Here is a 24,264-nt window from a genome sequence, read left to right on the forward strand (position 1 = left end):
TTACATCTTCAACTAAGCCGTAAGATTTTAGATTTTTTATAAAATTTCCGTGGGGTACTTTATAAAATGCTTTTGTGAAATCAAGAAGAATCGCGTCTACTGTAATGTTGCATGCGCCCACGATATTTTAGTCTCTGGAGAAACTAAAATATCATGGGTGAAAAGCGCTAACCGGGTTTCGCATGATCTACTTTTCCTGAATCTATGTTGAGTTCTCATTAACAAGTTTTGCGCGTCTAGGTGTTTCATTACTGAGCTGACTACTATGTGAAGGTATAGACGTGTGGCAGCGGGTGCTATAGCACACCACATATAGGACACCAGCCGTTAATAAATAGAAAGTAAATGCGAATACGAAGCTACGCCTATTTATAGCATTTATTGAATCCTTTATTTTTCAAGGAAAAAAACGAATTAATTGCGGAAAATATCTCTCGAAATTCATTGTTTCTGTAAGGCTTGGAAATAAAGTGGGGTCCTAATATGATGTCCTATGTGTTGCTATGAAAGATATCCATTCATAATTTCTCAAGCAGTTGAAGCCTTGTGCGTAACCTGCGCGAGCATTTTTGATATTGCGCACTATCCTCAGAGTTACGGCCTTAAGCTGGTACTTGCATGAAATGCCTCTCTCAAAGCCTTTCATCGCCATTTTGACTCAAATTTTTCCCTTGCCTCAAACTATATTTTTTGTTTGCTTCCACCTCTGCTAACATTCCCATCACTTCCCCCCTTATTTCGTGATCCTACCTTCATTCTTTTAGTTCCCGAGTCCCATCGCCACTGAATGAATCTATTCATCTCTCTTAATATAATTTCTTCTAGCCACTGACTTCCTTGTTCCTCACAAAAATTATTTTTGAGGGGGATCGGGTTGGTGTGGTTGCTAGATTGCTGGCTTCCTACCGCGTGGGCTCGGGTCCAAATCCCGGCGTTGGCAGAGAAATTTCAGAGACTGCCCTATCCCTGCTTCAGTGTTGTGTGAAGAGCATTTTAAGCGCAACACTCCTTCCGTTGGATGGGACGTTAAGCCGTGGTCCCCTTGGCGACTCTTGTTAAGAGGATTCCGACGCCGAGTTATCTCTACCCTTCCATCCATACCTTTCCCTCATGGCACAAATAACCTTAACTGTGGATCTCCGCTTCTAAAAACCATGCGATACATTATTACTGAGAAAGTAATCAGCTTATATTTATTCATCTGCTTCCCGTTTTATAAAAAAAAATGTTAGCTGCCCCCTCTTAAAATCGCATCTCGAAAGGCTCCAGGCCTCATCATCATCACTGGTCAACAATCCTAGGATTGGTTTGACGCAGCTCTCCACTCAGTTCTCCTATCAGCTAATCTTTTTACACCTACGTATTTCTTCTCTTTCACATCTCTCTTTACTTGTTCCATATATTTTGTTCGGGGTCTTCCTTTTCCATTCTTGCCTTCCACTTGTCCCTCGACGATTGTCTTCATCAGGCCATCATGTCTCAAGATGTGGCCTATAAGGTTGTTCCGTCTTCTTGTTAAGGTTTTCATGAGGCTCCTCTTCTCTCCTACCCTTCTTAGGACTTCCTCGTTACTAACTCGGTCGATCCATTTGATTTTCATCATTCTTCTGTAGCACCACATTTCAAAGGCCTCTATCCTTGCTTTCTCCGCTGCGGTCATTGTCCATGCCTCACTTCCGTATAGGAGCATACTCCAGATGTAGGTTCTTATAAATTGTTTCTTTACTTCCATATTTAACAATGAAAAAAGCTGAGATCCATGAGATTACTACCTGCAAGTGTCTCAAGGTTTGCACTCAGAACTTAGGATAGCGGAGGTACGAATTGTACCTATTGTGCATGGAAAGATGAGATTTTATCCATTCGTTCATGTGAAGAAAGTAAATAAATTATTGGGAGCTGTACCAGACCCTAACAGAGCCAACATAAATCATTTAAAAAGTCTGTCAGTGAGAGGAAGAGATGGAATTTCCTTGAAAGGGAATGATACTTTAATACGTGCGTATTTGTAACTGAAGATAAATCTGCATGACCGAAGCCTTAGCGAGTAGATGGTCAAGGAGTTCAAGCTCCCCGAAAGTTATGGGGATAAAGTATCTGTGTGCCCCTCTATATTTGCTCTCAGAGATATTTCTCCCCCCGATATAGACCCTCCCCAACAGTTATGGACCCTGGACATGACCTTATGTTGGGCCCGGTAACTGATACTGAGTCTTGTTCTCTTAGATTAGTTCATCGACAATATTAGGTCGAAATTCATCACCTTGTTAAACAAATTTTTGTACACAAAAATTAAACAAAATTTTGTAGAATTTGTTTACAAAAAGGCGTTTTTTTCATTGGTAGGCCCCTAGCCTTTAGAGATAAGATTTTGAGTGGAGGCAGATAACATTTTTTTGTTGACTAAATGGAAGCAATGGAATAAATATAAGCTGATTACGTTCTCAGTGCAAATGCATGGCATGGTTTTTGGAGGAGGCGACCCATAGTTAAGATTATTTGCGCCATGAGAGAAAGGTATGGAAGAGGAGAGTGGAAATTAACCCTAATGAGAAAGGTGGAGAGAAACCCGAACAATATGTTTCGTGGTACCGGCTGTGGAATTCGTGGTTCTCGCTTTTAGATTTCTTATCGGTGAATTTAGAATGTTCATGGAAACAAAGTAAAATTAGCAAGCTGGCCAATTTTGGAAATTTTGGAGTACTCCTCATTTTTAATATTTCTAATGCGGTTCAGGGAGTTCCAGTTCAGGTTACGAAAATTTGAAGGACCAAACTCTTCCTCATGCTCGGTGATGTTAGGTTTCTGCGTGGAATTGAGTCAAAAGATTCGTCAAATATGTTTCCCTATAACAGGTTTTACTGTGCGGGAAAAATCCTATTTTTAATGTATAGTTATTGTCGGAAATATTATTGTTTGCGAAGCACAAATGTCGTAGTAAAAGAGATATCATCAACCAAGAAATGCCAAATTAATATAATTAAATTCTCAGTCGGGGAAAATTTAATCTTTTGTATCCAGTTGGCGAATTAGATGGTGCAAATAGCTAGCGGGAAGTTGATTGGTGATTTTTTTCAGTTCAGTTCGTTTTTGGAGTTATTTTAAGCTCAGATTTTCAACAGCCCTAATTATAGTTATGTAATATTTATTCGTTATTATAAAATTTTGCGAAAGCATTCAATAAACTGTTCATGGGCATACCCAGCGAGAGGCAGGAGGGGGCAGCTGCCTCCCCACCCTAGAAGCAAAAACGCAAATGTCTTTAAGGAAAATAATATTTATTCAAGCAAATAATTTTAAAAACTAATAAAAAGCTGTTACAGTTTCCTTGAAATGTTGGTTTATTTCACCTTTTCCATGCTTAAATCTTACCTATAACTTGAACAATCATGGCTTACCCCCTCTAGTTTTGGTCCTGGTTACGCCCTTGATACCGTTCTTTTTTACGTTAGGAGATAAATACATACTTTATGTTAATTTTCGTCGCTCTTTTCCAAAAGAATGGTTTTTTAAGAGGGGGCCAGTATTCTAGTAATGTTCCTTGTCCGACGTTAGCGCTTTTAAAAATATTTTATTTTACATTCATGTTGGCATTAACGTCGATAGGTGATTTTTGTGATATTATCGTAAACAATGGGGTATAGAAAGTCTCACCTCTTTCATTCTTTGTCGTCGTCACTAAATCATGTAATTTATTTACCTATTCGCTCTAAATTATTGTTAAGCATGCCCCTGAACGGCGGTGGTCCAAAGCTTGCCCATTCAAGGAGCGCGCCAAATCTGAAAACATTTGGAACCCAGTTCAGTTGAAATTTGTTCGCGGCAAAGGTTATTTTTAGCGGCGGCTGCGGCTGGATAATCGCGATTTCACTTCCATCCACTCAGCAGACCTAACTTCACGACGTCACAAAAGGATTTTCACCTCAGAAACACTCACATAGGAACCTATTTCATGACACGTTAGACACCCGAAGACTTGTCATTTGTAAATATCCATCACAATATTTATCCAAATCCCCAGCAGCCTCCTTCCACCGACGATGAAAAGGGAGAGTTTCGCCTCTAAACAAGTTTCAGTGCTCTCGCTATGGCATTCTAATTCGTCCCGCCTCCGCCGTAGCAGCACTGTTTGGCATTCATTGCGTACGCGATTGAGGAGGGGAAGCGACAGAGGCGGTCTCTGGCGACTAGTCTCGGGCTGTAGGCAGTATATCGAAGGCAGCCGTGGAGTAGGTGTAGAAGGTTATGGTGGTCGTTAGCCGACGTAGAAACCGTTTTCAGAGAGATTGAGGGTGGGGAAGCTGAGTGGACGCTTAAGTGGTGTGCTCGTGGTTCGACAGCGGGACGTGAAGAGGACGAAAAATCCGGTGGCATTGGCGTTTGGACAACAGGACACCGCACTCTTTCCCGTAAGTACGAGTTAGCGGGGCGTACCCATGCCTCTCCTCTCTCCCCGGTCGGCATGCCGCTTGCGTGGAATATTTCCGCCTCCGCTGAGGCCTTCGCCTCGGCGCACACACCGCAAAAGTCGCCGCCAAATAACTTCCTGCCAAAGTTTTTTCGTTCGCGCTGCCAGCCGACGTTGCCCCATGAGGTGACCCTCCCCGGTTGCCGCTCTTTCGTGTCCGAGGACTTCCCTGGTCGCCCTATATCGATCCAATGGCCTCCATTTCGCCCTCCGCCCCTGGTGCCTTCTTTTTTCGGGTGGGCCATCGGTGCATGGGCCCTTCCCTCCCGCACCACCCACCGACGCTGTGCCTCTCTCGTAACCTCGTTACCTCTGACCTTTGTGTCTAGAGTATGGGTGCGCCAGCGGGAGCAGGCGCCGCCGCACCCCACTGTGTTCCGCGGCACCAGTCGAGTCAAGCCCTGCGATCGATGTCTATTGAGATTCCACTTTGTTTCTGGGTTCTAGGTTGGCCCCGCCCCCGCCGTGGCACGGGGAAACACCAAAGTATAATCGCCAGCCCTTCTTCTCACTGGTTTTGACAAATACGTGTGCAACCCGATGGTTTCATTGCCACGCATTGTAATCTTGAGTCGCGAAGTCGAAGGTTCTTTCCTTCTGGTCTTCCGGACTGTCTTTACCTTGAATTCCTTGGAGTATTTGCCGGGTAGGGCCGGTGTAGACCCCGTCGCTTCGCTGGGAGCCAGGACTTATCATGTGTTTGGGTACTCCCCCCTCCCCCGTCAAGTGCCGGTCTTGTTTTGAGAGGTGCCGGTTCTGCACCGCAGCGCAAGGATTTCCGATCCACTCCGGCGGGTGACGTTGGGGGTCACTGTAGCCTACGTAAGCTCGTGGCAGTCGCTGTTATTCAGGGGAAATTGCATTGGTTTCACGCCCTTTGGTGCCAAAGTTCATTCTGCGGCTATTGGAATTCTTCCCCAGAAACTTCTTCTGTTATGTATTCGCAAATTTGTGTCGAATTTTTGTAGGGATTCTTTACATTTTAAACCCCAAGGTCTATGAAGTATCTTTTTTGGTATTACTCATTTCGTGTTAATTACAAACTTCTGTATTCGTAAATCAGAGTCAGGTATATGTTGGGTTTCTTTGCATTTTTGACCCCATGGTCTATGAAATACCCTTTTTGGTATTGCTCATCAATGGCAAACTTTTGTTGTTCTAAATATGGTGCACTTTCGCTGGTCGTATTTGAATTTTCTGAACCAGATTTGGTGTCGCAGTTAGTTAGGTATTCGAGTGTCCTTGTTTTTTTAGTTCAATGCTCGAAATTTGTTCCGCTGCATGGTTTTGGTGTCTATTCATACTTTTCATTTTTTGTCTCCATCTTCCTTGCGGTCTCAATGCCTGTGATTTCTGGTATATCTTCTGGCACAAGTTTCTTCGTGCCTTTGTCCTTAGAATGCAAAATATTGGAGGTAATTTTGAATATTGTTTTTGGAATTTCTTTCAATCACGTGAACTATACCCGTCTGGAAGTAGTTCATTCCCGCCTCATTGATTCTTCCAGCCATGCATAAGTCATTCTAGCAGACTGTGTGGAGCCGCTCACATCATGACCGCAGCGGCAGAGTTTGTCTTCGGTTTTTTCATTGATGTGTTTTTAAGAATCAATCCAGCCCTTCTTACAATTCTAAGATGTTTTTAGTGTGATCTATTCTCCATATATTTTGTAAAGTTTTCAATAAAAAATGCTTTAGAGTATTTTAATTGTGAGTATATGCTGAATAAGATGAAGTTACAACTCTAATTAGGTTGTGAAGAAGTCGTTAATATCATGCACAAATAATCTCAAAAATCTATGCGGGTATCATGAAGATAAGTATTACGTATCCACAGCTTCTTAATAATTGCTATGCTTTGGTTGACGAAAATTCAAAATGTGCATCATGTAGTTAGCCCTTTTTTTAGTCGCTGATATACTTATATTCTCGTGAATATGTGAAGACTAAATTGGGCATTTTAAGTAATGATCCGCAGCAGATTTACGGGGACAATTGCGGGAAAATTACGTCAAAACTAGCGGGACGCTGAGGGACCGCATCGGAGTAGTGTAGTTAATCAATTTTGTTCGATGAGTAAATGTATGAAATTTAATTTTTAATTGAAAAGACAATTGGTGATTTTGAGAGCCCGTTGGGCATTGAATTTTTAATACAATTTACCCCGGTAATAAATTTTAATTGTGACATGGATGTCGGTGTTTCTATTGGTTAACACTTGGATATTGTTTGAAATAAAATGAAACTAACTGAAAATTCATTAAATGTTAATATTTCTTTTTCGATCTGCATGGGAAAAAAATTTTGATTCGAACCTCAACGAGCAAATCTATCGAACAAAATAATATAAGGGCATCCGGCTTGTGTAAAAAATCTTAACTCGTAGTATGTTTATTCACTTGTATTGTTTATTACATTCGTCGAAATATCTGCTCATATCCTAGTTTTCATTCGAGAAATATTTATTTTCAAGTACTCTCAATTGGGCATGGAATATATCTACGGGAAAAAAGTTGATACTATTTACTAAAGTTGGTATCTACCGAGGTTTTACTATTTTTTGCTATCGTCATTTCCGTTATGTGATGAGTGAATCAGGAAAAGGATCGTGCTGTATTCCCATGGAGGTTAAATATTCTTGAGGATGTCTATCGACCTCAAGCTCAGGTTGCCCGTTGATGCAGGTGGCCGCGTTTTATATCATTGAGGGTTTCTGCGCACTGAAAGAAGAGGAAAAATCGGGGAATTGAAAATTGACAAAGGGGCACCTCAAAATTTCCTTGACTTTCAGGAGGCTGAGAATTGGAAAGTAAATTCTACCGAACAATATTTTGACTATGCGTAAGCAACCGTTTCGATGTTGAAGCCATTGTTGGAACCAAACTTGTAGCGTAAAAAGTGAAATTGCTTTTTCTGTGCGTCGATTCCACAAAGTTTAACTCGATACTGTTATCCCTGTATGTCTTTTAATGACTGTATGCGTTGCCACGTTACCCGCATTATTCATGAAATTGCGCATTTCAAGGCCTTTTCAGTAAGTACATTCATTTGCAGCATCCGTCATGACTTGGGTACTGATAATTGCACGGTATAAATCTGCATTTTGTCAGCACTCCTTCTCGATTGTCTGCTTACATACACTTACTTAACGAAAATAAGTACTCCAATCAATTTATGACGAATATAAAATGTCGTGGTAATTTGAATGTCATAAAACAAACTGTGCCAAACGACTTTTGCGAATCCATTAGTCAAATTTAACAAAATCGTTTTACTTCGGTCCCGCGAAGGAAAAAATTATATGATGGAGTAAATGATTATCTTGCTCTATGGCTTATGACGACCAATAGTAATACGAACGAAAAATTATCATGAAAAGCTAAACGCCTCTTTTAGACGCAAAGGTGATCATCGAGTAGCTGTTTGGTTGTCACGCTCCGATATTGGTGCCGTTGATCATGACATGCCGCATTACCCAAACTGTAATATAGTAAAGACACACACAGTGATTACACTGGTGGATTGCTCATGTAGTGGTTAATCAGCACGTTTGGTTTACTCATCACTTATTTACGTTAAATTTTATAGGATATCACAATTCCTTTTTCATCTATAGTTTAAAATCCCCGTGCTGTGACCAAGACGTAAGATCAAGACGACTTGATCTTTCGGAGAAACCGTGTACACCAACTCACTCACCCTTGGGGGCACATTGAGCTACTGTTAATTTTGCGGTTTTGCAATTAATTTTTATGGATCTTGTGCAATGTACTCGGAAAGCGAAAAATTCGGGAAAAGGTTTTAAATGATAGATTTTTTGCCACCCTGTAATTGATATTTTGAAGCATCTATAGCGAAAAATTGTCTTTTCTGTGTGGAAATTTTTCCTTTTTTTTTCTCTGAACAGCCACTATGCAGTGTATTTTTGAGTGACAGGTTTGTAGTACCAACAGTGGGTTTTAGGTCGTTTCAATCCGTAAATGTAGTATTTTAATAAGTGCAGTAAAGTGTAATGGGAATTCGTGGATGAATGATTGATTCGTGCTGTTTTAATGCAATCACTTTGGGATGTGATTCAAATCCACTACCATAGTTTCATTATCCATTCATTGCCATTATCACTGAAACTTGATAAATGGTTTGCGAGTTGTAAGGCTGTAGTAGATTCCACAAAGTCAGAGCAAAAAGTTTTACTTTGTTTTATGAATGCATGAATGAAAGATATTTAGCATGAATGTTAGATATTTCGCCCTCTATGAGGTGATAGAGTTTTCGGAATTGTCTTTTGAGATTGCGTCTCTTAGAGCCGAAGCTTATGCGCTGGTTATCATGAGCTGGTTACCATGTGCCATGTAGAGTACACTGAGAGTCAGTCTAACTTACTTCTCAGGCCGTCAGGCGAAGAATTTTGTCGTACTGTACCATTCTAGAATTAATGCTTGATTCATTTGTTTCCTGATATGTCATCAAATTATTTGATGATTTATTTAAACTTTGACGTATATTTGTTGTTATTTTTTTCGGATTGCATTGTTATGTTTTATAAATCTCTGTCTGGCTAAACCCGCAGTTAGGAGGTAGAAAAATCAAATCAATGAATACGGTGGTTGTCTAAACGAGTTATCACTTGGTAATTTTATCTTATTTTATGAAGAGTATTGCTAATTATTGTTTTTAATTAAAGATATATTATTTTACGACCGCCTTAGGCATCTTATGTTATGCACTCGTTCTAACTTAATATCGTTGAAAGCTTTTTTAAGCCAAACCTTAATTCCAAGTTCTTAAAATTGTGTATTTGCTCATGAGCATTGTTAAACGTTTACTTTACCAAGTGCCATCATAATTCTCAGTCCTAGAAGTTATGCACTCGTAACTTAATGCTTACGAAAGCTTTTTTAATTCAAACCTCAACTCCATTCCATTTCAAATTTGTGTATTAGTTCATGAGCATTTCCTGACGATTATTTCACCAAGTGCCTCAAGAAAATCGTCTCCTACTCGTTGCTTGTCTCTGCCCTTTCGACGTTTTACTTTTTGTCCTTTGTCCCCCCTCAAAACTTCCCCCAAGCTGTAGCAATACACCGGTGTGCTGGACAAACACACTGGATATACCGGTATACAACAACTGTGTTCCACAAAGCGGTAGGGTGAAGTGGCCTCCAAGGCTTACGAGCACCTCACACAGCTCCGCATCGAAGGTTGTTCCCGCCGGTTCGAGATCTCTTTCTTATCAGCGTCCCGCGTCACTATTGTTATGTCGATGACATAACATCACTACGCTCCATACTCCGTCCCCAGCATCTTCGTAATGGATGTGTGATAAACGTCTATGCATCGGTGTTGCCGGTATATCTTTCCGTCTTATCTTTTCTGGTCTTCTATTTATTCTCGGTTCGATGTTACGTCCACGCGAAGTGAAGGTTGAATGTTTGAAAAGTTATGCATGAGGCGGAGCTTGGTCAGATAGTTGACATTTTTGTACAACGTGAGCGCTAAGTATTCTTTTTTGAACGACCATTCGCATCACTTTGTTTAAACGAAGAATGGAAACGAAAAAAATATCGAGAAAAAAGAATTGTTATCTTGAAATTTTGGTTCCGTTTTGAAAGATTTGTACCTATCTTGGAAGTGTACCGGAAACGTAATTTACTTTAAAATATTATACGCGAGTTGAGTCATTTATATTTTTTTTAACACGGCAGCACTCTGTATACAGGCATATTTTAAATTGAATACATTTAGAGGAAAATGTGTATTTTGAGAATAAGGTAAGAGAGTAATATTAACTTCCAACGCCTTATGCATTTTTCAGAGGCTAGTTTCAAATTCAGATGTCACTGTGGAATATAACATGCTAATGACAATTTTTGTCACAACTGTGCCTGGGGAAAAGAATAAAAGGAACTCATTCGCCTAGTTTTTGACGATTCCACATGGGACTAGAACCATAAACTTTACAACCCTCCAATTTTAATTATCGTATATCTCTGGGTTATAAACACTGGTTGGGGCACCGTAGCTTCGAATTTGGCGTGACATATTCGCATGACACGGCATGGACATTATTTTTTTGCCTGGCCCCCTTTTTTCTCACCTTGCCTCTTAGCCTTGAAATTCAATGAAGGAACTTCATTTCATCCAAAACCATGTAACTCGATGTCGACGGTGGTTATTGAACGTTGTTGAACAATGACCATAGATTGTTACAAGGTTACTCTAAATAATGGACCCGCTTTCAAAACTTCGTGTTTAATTGAGTACAAATCCGAAATGAACTAGCTTTATACCAACGTAAAGATTATCAAAGCTTTTCATTATGTGTGGTATCAATTTAATTCAATAGTTTGAAATAATTAATTAGTTTTTAATTAATAATATTGTGATAAATCTTATAAATATCCTCCGTCCGCCTCTCGCCAACAACTTTGAAACTTCCTCTGTTCATTGGTTTCAATCTTTTAAGTTTTGGAGTTGTAGTTGAATACGTACGAATTTTTGAAAATGGATCTATCATTTAGAATTACCCTTTCAAATTCTATGGCCATTGTTAAACATGGTTTGATACCATCTGTCGACATCAGGTCACCATGATTTTGATGGCCGACAGGCCATGGTCGACTGATTCTCAATCTTAATACATCAAAATTGGCAACCATCGACATACGAAGACGCTGACTAATGAAAGTCTATGGCAAATCGGAGAAGACACAGAAATAAAAAACACAGTTGAATTTCAACGGAGAAAATTAATATCTCCTTCAAAGCGCCTTGAAATGATTCGTCCAGAAGATAGACAACCGGAGAGCAGCACCCAGCCAGCCTACGGTATATAATTCAGGTAGAAACCACACGCCGACACCTTCGACCTGAAGAGGCTGCCAGGATAGCCAGCGAAACATTTGGCCACAAACTAAATGACGCGGAAGAAAACCCGATAAAAATGCCGCGATCAAACCATCTCCCCGGGAGACTTCGTTCTACCGGGTTATTTTCACTCTTAATTGTCGGCCTCGGTGGCGGCGGGGAAAGTCCTCGCCTGACAAACGAGAATTCGCGGGTTCGAGTCCCGTCTTGATAGGTTTCCCATATCCTGGGCATGGTTGTACGTTTAGGTTAAATTTGTTGAACACCCCGATATAAAATGACCAATATGAGCTGTATTCGGTGTTGTGGGAATAAAATAAAATAATGTGATTTTGGTCTCTCATGATAATTGTCGATATTATTTTGTGGAATTGCTTCATTATTGAATCAAATAAAATAACTTTGTTTTATCCCACACTTTATTTTAAATAGCACGACCCGGGTTTCAACATCTAGTGTTATCATCAGGTGCAATTGGATGGGTGGCATGCTCTTAAATAGGTAAACGTGGGTGGAAGGGGAAAAACCCACGATTACCTATTTAAGAGCATGCCACCCATCCAATTGCACCTGATGATAACACTAGATGTTGAAACCCGGGTCGTGCTATTTAAAATAAAGTGTGAAATAAAACAAAGTTATTTATTTTATTCAATAATTGTCGATGTCCACGGAGATCTCCAAGAGTAGGGAAGTGCACAAAGCCTTTCCTAGCAGCACGACTCTCATTTCTCTTTTTATGCACATCTCGAACTGTCCTTTGCCCCCCCCCTCCATACAGCCTTCCCCTTCCTGTCCTTTCCACTCTCCCTTCCCATCTCTTCCCGCTCCACGTTTCCTCATGCTTCCTGTTCCACATCTCCCCACCCTCCGTTCCCCCACCCTTCCCATGGAGTCCACGTTACGCCACTATAGGCCTTGGCTTTCTAGAGCCTCCTAAAAATGGAGGCTTTTGGGAGTCGTCTGCTGGCCCGGTATGCATCAAAGAGCCCCCGCTGCTCTCCCAGCTCATCCAACGTCGTCGCGACTCCTCGTGCTGCCTTTCTATTTAACCAGGGATGGCAAGTGAAACAATACAAGAGTCAAAACCAATGAAATTTCAATAGTTTCGTTCCCAGGAGTGAAATGTATAAACGAAACGAAATGGATTTAAACCCGGGGAGCCAAACTCGCGGTCGAAACGAAATCGGAGTCAAAACTACTTCGGGTCGGAACTAAACTAAAACTCTGGGACGAAACGAAACGTAGATAATGTTTCGCACCGGAGGCACCACGTGTTTCACCTTAAGTTTCGAGCAACACAGCGAGTACGAAGTACGGTTGAATTAAGTATAGGCTCGGCCTACCGCCATTAGATGCAGAGGACACTCATATTTTTACCAATAACAGGAGAACAGTGAACACAAACTGGCCATTCAATTTTTAAGCTCGATGTTTATTCATCTCTTCAAACGTAATAGGTCGAAACTATTCCCTCTCATCCCCCTCCACTCAACTTCTGGGATCGAAACTTAACTATGAGCAGCGGAGTTTTGAATGACTTAGTTTCGTTCCCGGGAGTAAAGTTTCGTCCCGGGTCGAAATTGAACTACTTGGTGATTTTATTTTCGTGCGGGAACGAAACTAAACTATTTTCGTTTCTCTCCGGGTCTAAACGAAACACTTTCGTTCCGTTTCACTCGCCATCCCTGTTTTTAACCTTCCCAGAATCAGAATACGTACCTTTCTTTGTGGGCAGGGTTAGACGGTGCTCCACAGTGTCCATTCTCGTAATAAAGGACTTTGATAAATACGAGGCGTAATTTTGTTAGAGCATTTAATTTTTGTGTGTAAACGACTGGCGTTCTAACCCTCCATGCCACAAGCCCATTGAGGCGGCTTGCGGGGCAGTATGTAGATATGTTTTTCTCTTTACATCTTGGTATCTCAGGGTATCCGTCTATTCGATTTCAGCTTCCGTTCCCAGAGCCCGGTCGCGAAATTATCTCTTCCTGATAAGTTCAACCGATTCAGTCAGGATACAGTGGAAGTTCGAAATGTTGAAATAAAAAGGTAATTGAACTTTTCCACAAGTATATTATTGCAGAGATGTGTTGCCACCTTCAATTTCGATTTATCTTCTCCTCTCTGAGTTTGTCGCGTGTCCATATATTTTATCATGTGGTATCCGTCTATTTGATTTCAGTATCTAGTCCCAGCACCAGGTTACGAAATCATCTTATCCTGATAATTTCAACCGATTCGGGCGCTATGTAGTGGAAGTTTGATGCATTGAAATAAAAAGGTAGTTGAACTTAGCAACAATTATTAAAATTAAGTATTATTTTAATCAATTTTGGAATAGTGCAACTACCTTTAATGTCAATTCATCTTTTATTCTCTGAGCCTGTCGCATGTCCGTCTAGGTATTTGATTTCAGCATCCATTCCCAGCACCAGGTCACAAAATTATCCATTCCTCTCTGAACCTGTCGCGTGTCATGACAAAACAACACCTTCAGGTGCCCCAAAGTCCGGCATCGTCAACGGTCCTCAGGTCTGGCCGTGCTTCCGAGGGTTGTGTCGCGGTCGGCGTGAAGCTCGCCTCGAGTGTGGTCTCCTCCCCAGGTTTTGTCGGTGTGATATATAATTAGTTCAAGCCTCGTGGGAGCAGCTCCAGTGCTCTCCCCTCTTCCGAGAGGCGCATCTTGTCGCCTCCACCCTGCTTGCAATCCCTCCGTGGATGCGACTCGGCGTCCGACTCCACGCACATTTTACCTGCCTCGGTTGATGGCAACGTCCGCTTTCCACGCATTAACTAAAGCTGCCTTGAGTGCGACCGTCCGTATTCCTCACGTTACTCCTAACCTAACTTCCCCTCCGCGGATGCGGCTCGGCGTCCTACCACACACACTTACCTGCCTCGGTTGATAGCAATGCCCGTTTTCCGCACATTACCCAAAGCTGCCTTGACGGCGACTGTCCGTATTCCGCACGTTACCCCAGCCTAACTTTCTTCGCGCACTGCTGCCGTATCAACGGCAATAGGTCGTCTCTTGGATCTTAAGTAAATATATAGTTACGGGCAGTGGTGGATCTCTGGGGGGGGGGCAAGGGGGCTTTAGTCCCCCCCCCTTGGGTATCCAATTTACACTAGATAGAATGGACATTTTTTTCGGACCCCCACTACTGCTGTGAGATTACTCTCACTTACCCCCCGCCCCCCTTGTCCCTATCCTGGATCCGCCAATGGTTACGCGTGAGCCGCTGCCAGTCGCGTCCGTATTCCGCATATTTAATGGCGTCAAGGAGGGTTGAAAAAAATGCGTGCGTCAGTATTCCGCAAATCACCGGTGGATAGTTGTTCCGAGCGGGTGTGGGGGCTGTGCGCGGGATATTCCTGTAATGTGCAATGCATGCTAGGTGTACGATGCAGTGCGAAGTTGTGAATTTGTTCTTCATTCAATAAAACTTCACTTACACTTGAAAGGGAAACTTATTTTGGCTTGGTCATCACATCTATCATGTACTTCGGACAGCTACAGCTTTTTTTTTCAAAATAAATAAAGATATTTTTCTGTCTTTAGGTACCAGACACGTAAAATGTGAAATTTTCAATATTTTGGCGAATTTTAGGCTCTATGCGCTACTGAAAGATGTTCAATGATCTAAACCAAAATAAAACACCACGTTTTAGGGCTTTACTTTACAAACTATTGCATTACGAAAACATCGAATTCAAAAATTAAAAAAATAATGGCAAAAATGAAGATTTTACGTATAAGGGTCTTTAACAAGACCATGTCATAGCGGTATCAGTGACTCGATTAAGATCCTAATCATGCTTTTTTTTGCTGTTTACAAATGCGGTTTTACTTCGCGCCCATAGGACAAGTAGCCCTCAAAATAAGAGATATCGCTATTCAGTGACTACTTTCTTCGTTCGGAAGTTATCCAAAAATAGCTACTATCAATGTTCCCCGACAACCGTCAATGACAATAGACAACGACCGTCATCAATCTTCAACCGTCGACTTTCGATCTCCACCGAAAATCGACCGTCATTGACAATCGATCATTGTTTAACATTGATTCTGAATTCGACTCTTCGATACCGTAAAGGTTCATTCGTTTCAGTCGATAAATTTAGGAAATTAGTAGGCATAAATCGGTATCGGACATGCCAGCTCTCCACGCACCGATCCCTACTTGCTGTCACCGCCTCCGGCCGCCGAATGACATGTCCTCTCCCCGCTCTGACAGGGTCAATGGTTTTGCTCGCTTGCGGCTCTTGCCGCTGAGATATTCTGCCCACGCCCGCATGCCGACGATAATGCGACCGTTATTTAGCGTTCTGCCGGCTTCAAACTTACCTCTTTTCGTCATTCCTCCTCGGTTGGACTTGCTGTTGATTGATAGCGGAACCGTATGCGATATACTAGGTGGAAGAATAGTTAGTTACAATCAGGAGGTAGTAGGAGTCGTAAGGCTGAGGGCGAACTTCCAGCGTACTGTGTTTCTTGATTTTGCTCGCAGAGCGCCTTGGAGTGAATCCAAACTGTGTGTTCCGTTACCGTGCTAGACCAACGAGGGGAAGGTTGAAATCTACAGTTACGATGATAGGCGTAGACCTTACGCACGCCGTAAAATATGGCAAAGGATGACTTTTAACGTTTGAGATTCTCGTACTTTCGATTTTTGAGTCTTCAGAAGTCTATTTAGTTTCACTTGAGAGTGATATAGTCTGCCTTTTTTAAGTTAGTTTCTATGTATAAAAGCACCAATTGACCCAATGGAAAACCCGTAGAGCCTACACTGTCTATCAGTAATCGGCATGTTACCTCGTAAGAAAAATCATGTCGACGTTTTTATCGTCTACCTTGTGTTCATAATGCTCAGAGAGCAAGCTGATAACTACCAAACTTATTTGCTGTGCGGAGGCATTATTTTCTGCATGCAGCGAAATTATTTCGGTCATTGATAGTGTCAATCTCAAAAACGTTTTTGATCCGTAATTTTCATATTAATCGGTGACTTCTATATAGTTTTGGCCATAATTCGAATAGCTTTTTCTTTGCCCAAGATTGTTCTTTAACATCGTCGGGGTCAGCAGAGTATGGAAAATATTTGCATCTAAGCTGCAACTCATGTGAAAAGAATGCAGATGGCAAGAACAGATAATTTACCAAAAGTCCTCGAATTAAAGGAGACTAAAAAATCAAAATTTGCAACGTTCAGTTTGGGTGGTTTCAAATGGTAGCTTGCATCAGTCAAGGTGACTAAAACGATGTTTTAGATTGAAGTGGAAAGCAGCGTCCTCTAAGGCCGCGAAAAACTTACGACGCGACTCTTGGGCCGACGTGGAAAAAACACGAAGCTGGCAGGAATCTCAAACGTTCTTCATCTTGCGTGATATTTTCGTGCAGGCGTTTCAATGGGGGTTGTGAGAATGGAACCTTGCGTTTTTTTCTGTCGTGTGAAATTGTTGTCCCGTTGCCAAGAACCGTTATTATCTCCCGCTCATCTCGGTTGTCATACCGTCCATTTCGTCGCCATACGTCACACGAATTCGGTACTTAGGAAAAATTCACCTCTCTCGCGACTAGTGACGGAAAAATCGATTTAGATTAGAATAAAAAATCCGAGTTTTAAAGGCCAAAGATCGATGAAATCGAAATGTAGCCTTGACGTTCGAGTTTCGATTTAAATTCGATTGTTCGAGTTTGATATTGACTATTTCGTTTGATCTTATTGATAAAGCCCGAAGATTGATGAAATCGAGATGGAGCCTTGATATTCGAGTTTCGATTTAAATTCGATAGTTCGACTTTGATCTTGACCATTTCGTTTGATCTCAGCAAAATCTCTACCAGCCTATGTTAACGTCATCCGTCCCATGAGTAAAGCTCTTAAAATTGGAGAAAACGCCCTCGATCATCAATGAAGCATCGCAGTAAGTTGATTTTCAAAAAAATTTAGTGAAGCCGAATGGTTCCAAACGATGACTCCAAAATTTTAATGTGCGTGCATTTGTAAATTTGTAAATAATGCCCGCATGTATTCATTGTAGATTTTTTTACACTATATCTCAAACGTGTATTTGAATTTATTTTCGAATGTAAAATAAACATGCTTTTTTAAAACTGTATTTAAAAATGAACTGTCGACTTTTTCTATTTATCGATCTTTCCGTTCAAATGTCGAATATTTTAAGTCGAGCTTTTCCTTTCAATTAAAAAAATCAACTGCTCGAAAAATCGGCATTAATTAATCGGGATTAATCGGCATCGGTTTTAACCGGCATTTTCCCCTCAGTTCTAAATGACCGTCAATTTTTCGATTAATCTATCCATAGATTCGAATTTCAATTTTTGTTGAAAAGTAGAATTTTTCCTTTGGATTGAAAATCGATTGCTCGAAAAATCGATTTTGACCGAAATATTCCATCACTCCTCGCGACCCACTGCAATAATAAATGCGCTCCTTGTCACCTCCAGCGGTATCGTCACCCTTTCCAACTACTCTTCCGTCTCGACATTCCGGCCCGCTAATGCGTCGTGCTCTCTCTCAACACTTACTCTTTCTGCGTTGCCTCGCGGCCTGTGTGGCAAAGGACCTAATCCCGCGCGTCCAACTGGGTGTTGTGCTTCGGTTCGATTTTTTGAGGTGCCCATGCTCTCCTTAGAGCTATAATGGACCAACTCCAAATTTGATGGGGGATAAAAAAAGTACGCTTCCCTTGTGTTGTGCGTAAACATTGTCTTGCCCGCAAGTATTTCGGAAGAGGGCCATGACTTCGGCTCCTTTCTGTTGTCGTGAATGCATTGCCAAGGGGGCACTTCCACCGCTATGCCGCTATTTCTTCGCATTCAATCTTCTCGTCACCACTCTCATTCAAAGGCACTTGCGAGTTAGAACTGAATTAGCGGTGAAGGTACTTCATTTTCGAAGAGATTCTTTATTTTCCTTTCTTTCTTTTTTTGTTTTCATCGTCTAGGGAAACTTAGTAAGTGTAACTTCACTCTTAGCTGGACTGTATCTCTCCGTTATAATACTAATGGGAAACTTAAGGCTGCATGGCGATACATTGTGGAACTTGTTGACAGGAAACATAATAAAGATACACTGTTGTATATTCCACAGAAGTCTTCTGGGCACTAATGGGTTAATAACCGACACAGGTTTCGACAATACACTATGTTCGACACTACATTACGCCTTTGAAAATGGCATAGTGTGTTGTCGAAACCTGGGTCGGTTATTAAAACTTCTGTGGAGCATACAACAGTGTTTCTGTATTATGTTTCCTAATGGGAAAAACTGTAGGTGTCTTGATGTTAACATCTCTTATGACCCTTTATAAGTCTACTCTATGATGATCATACACATTTTTCCGTTACGAAGGTTATGGCTATTTCAAGCAAACAATTCAGTGAAGCGGGCTGTTATAATTTTAATTTTGTAGATTATCTGTGGCGGGATTACTTAGAAGTTGAAGTAGTTCCTGTACGGTACTTGTTCTAAATTTGCAAAGATATTTTGTCGTTTTGCGGGGTCATTTGAAGATGTTGAAAATTATAAAATTGGGTGAAAAAGGGAAAGCAGTGACAGCGTTATGTTAGTATTAAATTCGGCGGCTGATTAAGATTCATCAATTTTTGGTTCTTTGTTTTAGTTACTTTAAGAGTATGTTTTATTAGTTACTCCCCATTCCTTGGATAAAAATACTGATCGTTGAAGATCCGTAAAATATTATTTTCCGAATTCCCTGGATTTGATTTTTAGTGGGATGGAAATGAGAAGGCGCAGTTGGAGCATACTTTTATCTAGTTAAGATTATATTTGTGAATATGCGATAGATTTCGATAGGGCTACCAGTGACATGTAATTTAGTTAAAGGAAGAAGTTACTCTCTTTTCCTGTCTTGATATAGTATGCTTTTATTTAGCTCCTTGTGTTTGACCCATAATGTATGTATTGCTCTCTTCCTTTGTTTAAATTTGTTATATCCCTTGAGTGAACTGTATAGCAAGGAGCGTTCCCTACTTGCGAATCCATTATTTTCTTTTGTTTTTGACCTTAGATTCGTGGGAACTCGTGATCTCAGCCGTTCATTCTAGTAGGCACGAGCAACTTCTGGTTATTTTTTGTGTTGTCATATGTTTACATATGTTCCGCTCCCGAAAGTGGATCCTAGAGCCTGCACTCCACTTTCTCGTGCCATTATAGGGGAACACTTTCTGGCTGTTAATGTTATGTTTATTCGGTGCCACGTATGGAATTAGTTATATTTAGGCTATTGTTTGCACGCTCTGCCTTGCTGTAATCTTATGATTATCCTTTTATTATATCTTGAGGAGTAGTAGTTAGACCTAATATTTTTAAGTGTCGGTACCTTATGTTAATACTCCTTTTATAGTTTACTCCTGGAAAAGTTTCAATCATAGTTAAAATTCCGCTCCAATATCTTTACATCTACCGTTGACTGCATTAGCAGCTTTCTTCGATGTTAACTTCTAGATAATCAACTCGATCCACCCGCACACGTTCCAGAATCTCATCTGCCTCCAGACATGTCATCTGTTGCCCTTTGCTCATGATTATTTCTCCTCCATTATAAATTTCCTCGCTTGCACAGTCCATACATTTTTCGTTATCATGTAACATTTTTAATACCTTACGTGTATAGCCTACCATAAAATTAAATACTAACCGTTTCAATGCCGGGTTATTCGTTGTTGATTTTTAAAGTTGTTACATTTTAATTTGGAGTAAGTAATGAGGGAGTCCTAAGACGAGTAGGAGAGAAGAGTAGCTTCTTGGCAACAAGACGGAACAACTTTATACGCCATTTCTTGAGACACGAAAGCCTGACGAAGACAATCATCGAGGGACAAGAATATGGCAAGAACGGAAAAGGAAGACCCCGAGTAAAATATGAATCGCTAACTGCAGACAGGCACCATGTCTAAGCCGGGCAATTTTTCTTTTCTTTTTTCTTTAAGCCGTTGCCAGGTGCAAGACTCGACGTTTCCTACTAAAAGGAAACATGTCAGATCGGTGTTATTAGCATGATATGTTTCCTTGTGGTAGGTTAACGTTGAGTCTTGCACAAGCAACAACTGAAAGAAAAAAAAGAAAAATCGTCCCTCTTGGACATGTTACATTTCTGCTGTTTGCGATTCATGTATGGAACAAGTACAGATGGACGTGAAAGAGAAGAAATGTGTAAAAGTGAAGGGAATAGTTGATAGGAGAATTGAGTGGAGAGCTGCGTAAAACCATTTTTAGGATGGTTGACTGATGATGATGATTGTGGCATCGTCCTCTATCATATTTTTCTTTCATCTTTCACTGCATATTGGCGTTACTGCAATGTAAACAACGTTCTAATTGAATTAATTTGGCGACACCTACTATAATCTTGTTTGATCTGACGAGTCTCATCGACTCTATTCCCACCATCTCTAAAGTTTTAGTCCAGATTCCCAACACGCAAGTTGTTTGAAAGGGCTATCGGTGTGTGAGGAAGTTTCCCTTGAGATGCAGAGCTGGAGTAAGCCTTTGTTCTGCGCGCACGTATCCTTTCAATTGGCTGTAAGCGTGGGTTTGGGCTCCGCGTTCAGTCGGTGTTGTCGCCAATCACTCCGTTGAGAACTCCACCGCCTCGCTCAATTGGTATCAAACGTTACTGCTGAGGCGGTTTTTTTCTTTCGTGCCTAATCTAAACGTTAGTTGCTACATGACTTGAGGGAATGTAAGTCTAGGCCTCTAATCAACTCCACACTATTAGCTATTTATCTAATTTGCGTACTAGTTTCCCTTGACCAGATTACCAGACCAGAGCGTGCCCTCCCCCCTTGTGGGGCCGCCCGTATTGCCAAACATTGCAGGACCACAATTTTAACTTTTTTATACCATAAGATGGCATTGTCTTCTATTTTTACTTAACCACTTTAATTAAAACCTTCTTAAACTTTGCATGTGACATGATTATTTTTTGTTACGATAAAAGTAAAGGTAACTCAAGGTATCTTTTGAGCCCCCCCCCCCCTTGAGTTTTTTCTGTATCCGCTACTGTTGTAGATATCGAAGAACTGCCGGTCAAAATGTGTTAAGTCAAACCAAATTTTCACAGGAATCGCTGTGCTCAGGTTTTGGCTTGCTCGGTCATATTTTCTGATCACAGCTTTGTTCCCTGGAATTGGTAAAAACTTTAAATATTGAGTGATCCCTGTCCGTTTATTTTTCTCCCTTTTGTTTTCGTTTTGCGCAAAACCTCTTTTACATTGGGTTGGGAGTAAAACTCTTGTGGCTGTTTTTCGATGAGAGGTTGTCATCTGGTTGAAATTGAGAGACACTGAATTTCAATTTCAAATCAAAGATGTTTTCCATTTACTTGGCCATATGGTGGTGTGATATGTGATTCTCTATTGGATTCGGTTTTGCCCATTTACCTCTCTGCTTCATTATATATCCGTTGCAATACTGCTCCAATAAAATAACATGGAATGTTGTTAGGTCGTAGATCATAAAATTACATGCGCTCATTTAGGGTGGATGTGCTTATAGTTCGGCGAATAATTGGTTGGAAAGAGTCCCCAGCAAGTCATTTCTGTTGTCAGTTTTTGTTATTTCCGTACTGTTGCCCTTAAACTGTTTTTGGTTGTTTGTCTGAATGAGATGCATTTCAGGTGATTTCATTGCGTCAGCTTGATTCAAAGAAAACGAAATAGTGTTCATGTACCTTTGTAGAAACTAAGGTAGGATTTTTTGTCTCTTTATTTTTTACTTTAACGATAATACTTTCTCAAAGCCGCTTTTTAAAGCAGTTATTTAGCTCATTTAAGGGAAATATCATTCCTTTAACAGTGAGTCACCAATAAAAACCTCGGAGTCAATGTAAACTTCTAGTTAAATTGGCTGAAAACCTAATCCCTTTTCAGCGAAATTTTTGGACAAAAAACATTGATTTCATTTCGGAATGGAGTTGGGGGATTTCACAAAGGTATTGAATAAAACTTGAGGAAACTTGTGTGAGCTGTTGATGGGAGAATTTTTACATGTCTAGTGTGTGAAGCTTCGCTTTATGAGAAGCTGTAACTTGGTTGCCACGGTAGCAAGTCAAGTGTGGAGGGCTTTTAAGGTGTTGGCGTGGAGGAAGATGTGGACGGTTATCCTGTATTGAAACGATAACAAATGAGGGAGTGTTGAATATGTTCCGAGAGAAAAGGAGACGGGTAGGAGAGTTATGGGGATGGCGACAGAAGTGGCTGGAGTGTCTATTGAGGGGTAACGATATGTTGAATGCGAGCTATCGTGGGGGGAATGATGAGTTGGAGCGTGGGCTAGGGGAGGGGAAAATGGAAGTTTTTTGGTTCTGTGAACGGATTCAAGGATTCAAGAGATGGGAGGGGACTAAATGTTTGAGAGAATAAGAATTGTGACGCATGGGGAACACGAGAGAAATGAAAAGAGATAAGTAAATGGCATCGCAATTACGTTTTCTCGGTAAATACTCATTGATTAAAATAGCATTGAGACATTCCTGTACATCCTCTCAACGTGGATTCCGTATTAACTTAATGAAATACCGGGAAATAAATTAATCAAGCAGCATAGGGCACACGATAATATGCAACCAACGAACTCGTGCTATAAATCACGCAAATACCAGTATCTTGATATTGATGCTTTTTAATACGATTAGTGGCACAAAGTACTGTTTAGCATCACTCATGTCTATGAAGAATGTAAGTTAGAAATGAAACTGACGTAGTCCATCAGAAGTATTTATATCATGCAATTACCTAGGTTCAAATATCCATAAAAATATCATGTAATGAAGCCTTGCGTTTATGATATTCAAACAAGATTCATGCTATAGACACGTAAATATATTGATTGGTGTCACAATGTTACAAGTATGTGGTCCCGAGAAAAATATAAGCGTTTTGTTGTGTCAAATGAACTCACATATATGACACGCATTCCACCAGTTTTATTTTTGAAAAATCAGGCTAGGCGTAACGTAGAAGGCCATGGATATGACTTGCGCGCTTCTTATTTAATTCTTGACGAATTTTTCTATGATACTTAAGCACATAATTTTAATTTTAAATATTTGCTGAAAATATTATTATAGGAAGTACTCGAGACATTCTGTCAGTGTTACTTGTAAAATTAATTTACAATAATTTGGAGGAAAAATACCAATTTTATTATACTTTCCTGTTGCCCCGCCTAATATTAGATTATTAAATCGATTCATAACTAGCTTCCGCGAAAAGCGGTAGAGAAATTAGACTTTTCCATCCAATTGATGTTGAAATTTAGTTTTATTTTCACAAAGTTGATTGAGATCTCGAGAAACTTTAGGGGAATCTTTAGAGAATATGTACATCTCGTGCACAATTTGGGCTAATACTAATAACCCATATAGTCTCGCGTATTATGGCTAGTTCACCTGTCCGCAGGCAGGGACTGCGTGTGGGCGTATTCTTGTCTTCCTGTAGGGGGCGCAGCCGTTAAATATACATTCCATCATCATCGGCCTCACAGAACAGCGCGCTCCCCGGTTAGACCCGCTCCGCGACTCCCCCAGTCGCTGCACCCACACCTCCGGCCGTGGCGGTTGCTGCCAGGGAGCGGTAGGGCGGGGTGCGGCGCGCTGGTGTCGGCCCTCTGCAGTAAGAATTGGGACGGGGAGGAAGAAGTGTGAGGTCTCAACATAGGCACGAAGGCTGCGTGTAAAAATAAGCCCCGTGACGTTAGGGGTTGGGCATAGACGACTCGACGTGGGGAGGGGTTGGTGGTCTATTTGGCAGCGCGACGGTAGAGGGGGCTGGTTGGGGGGGGGGGGGAAGTGGAAGGCCTGGCTCCAAGTTGCGGACAAGGATGGATACTCGAACCGCGGGAATGTTGTTTGTGGGGTACAAGATGGGGCCGTGTT

General features: G+C 41.1%; 1 protein-coding gene across 13 annotated transcripts in view; it reads left to right on the forward strand.

Moving 5' to 3' along the window:
* Positions 1-4,196: 4,196 nt before the first annotated feature.
* LOC124170630 (plasma membrane calcium-transporting ATPase 2) overlaps positions 4,197-24,264 on the forward strand; it is a 611,417-nt gene continuing 591,349 nt past the window's right edge. For 10 of the 13 annotated variants that reach the window (XM_046549474.1, XM_046549473.1, XM_046549486.1 and 7 more), the window contains exon 1: positions 4,197-4,409. The gene's annotated coding sequence lies outside the window, so the exon portion shown is untranslated. The remainder of the gene's footprint in view (positions 4,410-24,264) is intronic. The other 3 variants (XM_046549487.1, XM_046549488.1, XM_046549489.1) reach the window with 2 other exon arrangements.

This window comes from Ischnura elegans, chromosome X (assembly GCF_921293095.1).
Source record: "Ischnura elegans chromosome X, ioIscEleg1.1, whole genome shotgun sequence".
Taxonomy (NCBI): domain Eukaryota; kingdom Metazoa; phylum Arthropoda; class Insecta; order Odonata; family Coenagrionidae; genus Ischnura; species Ischnura elegans.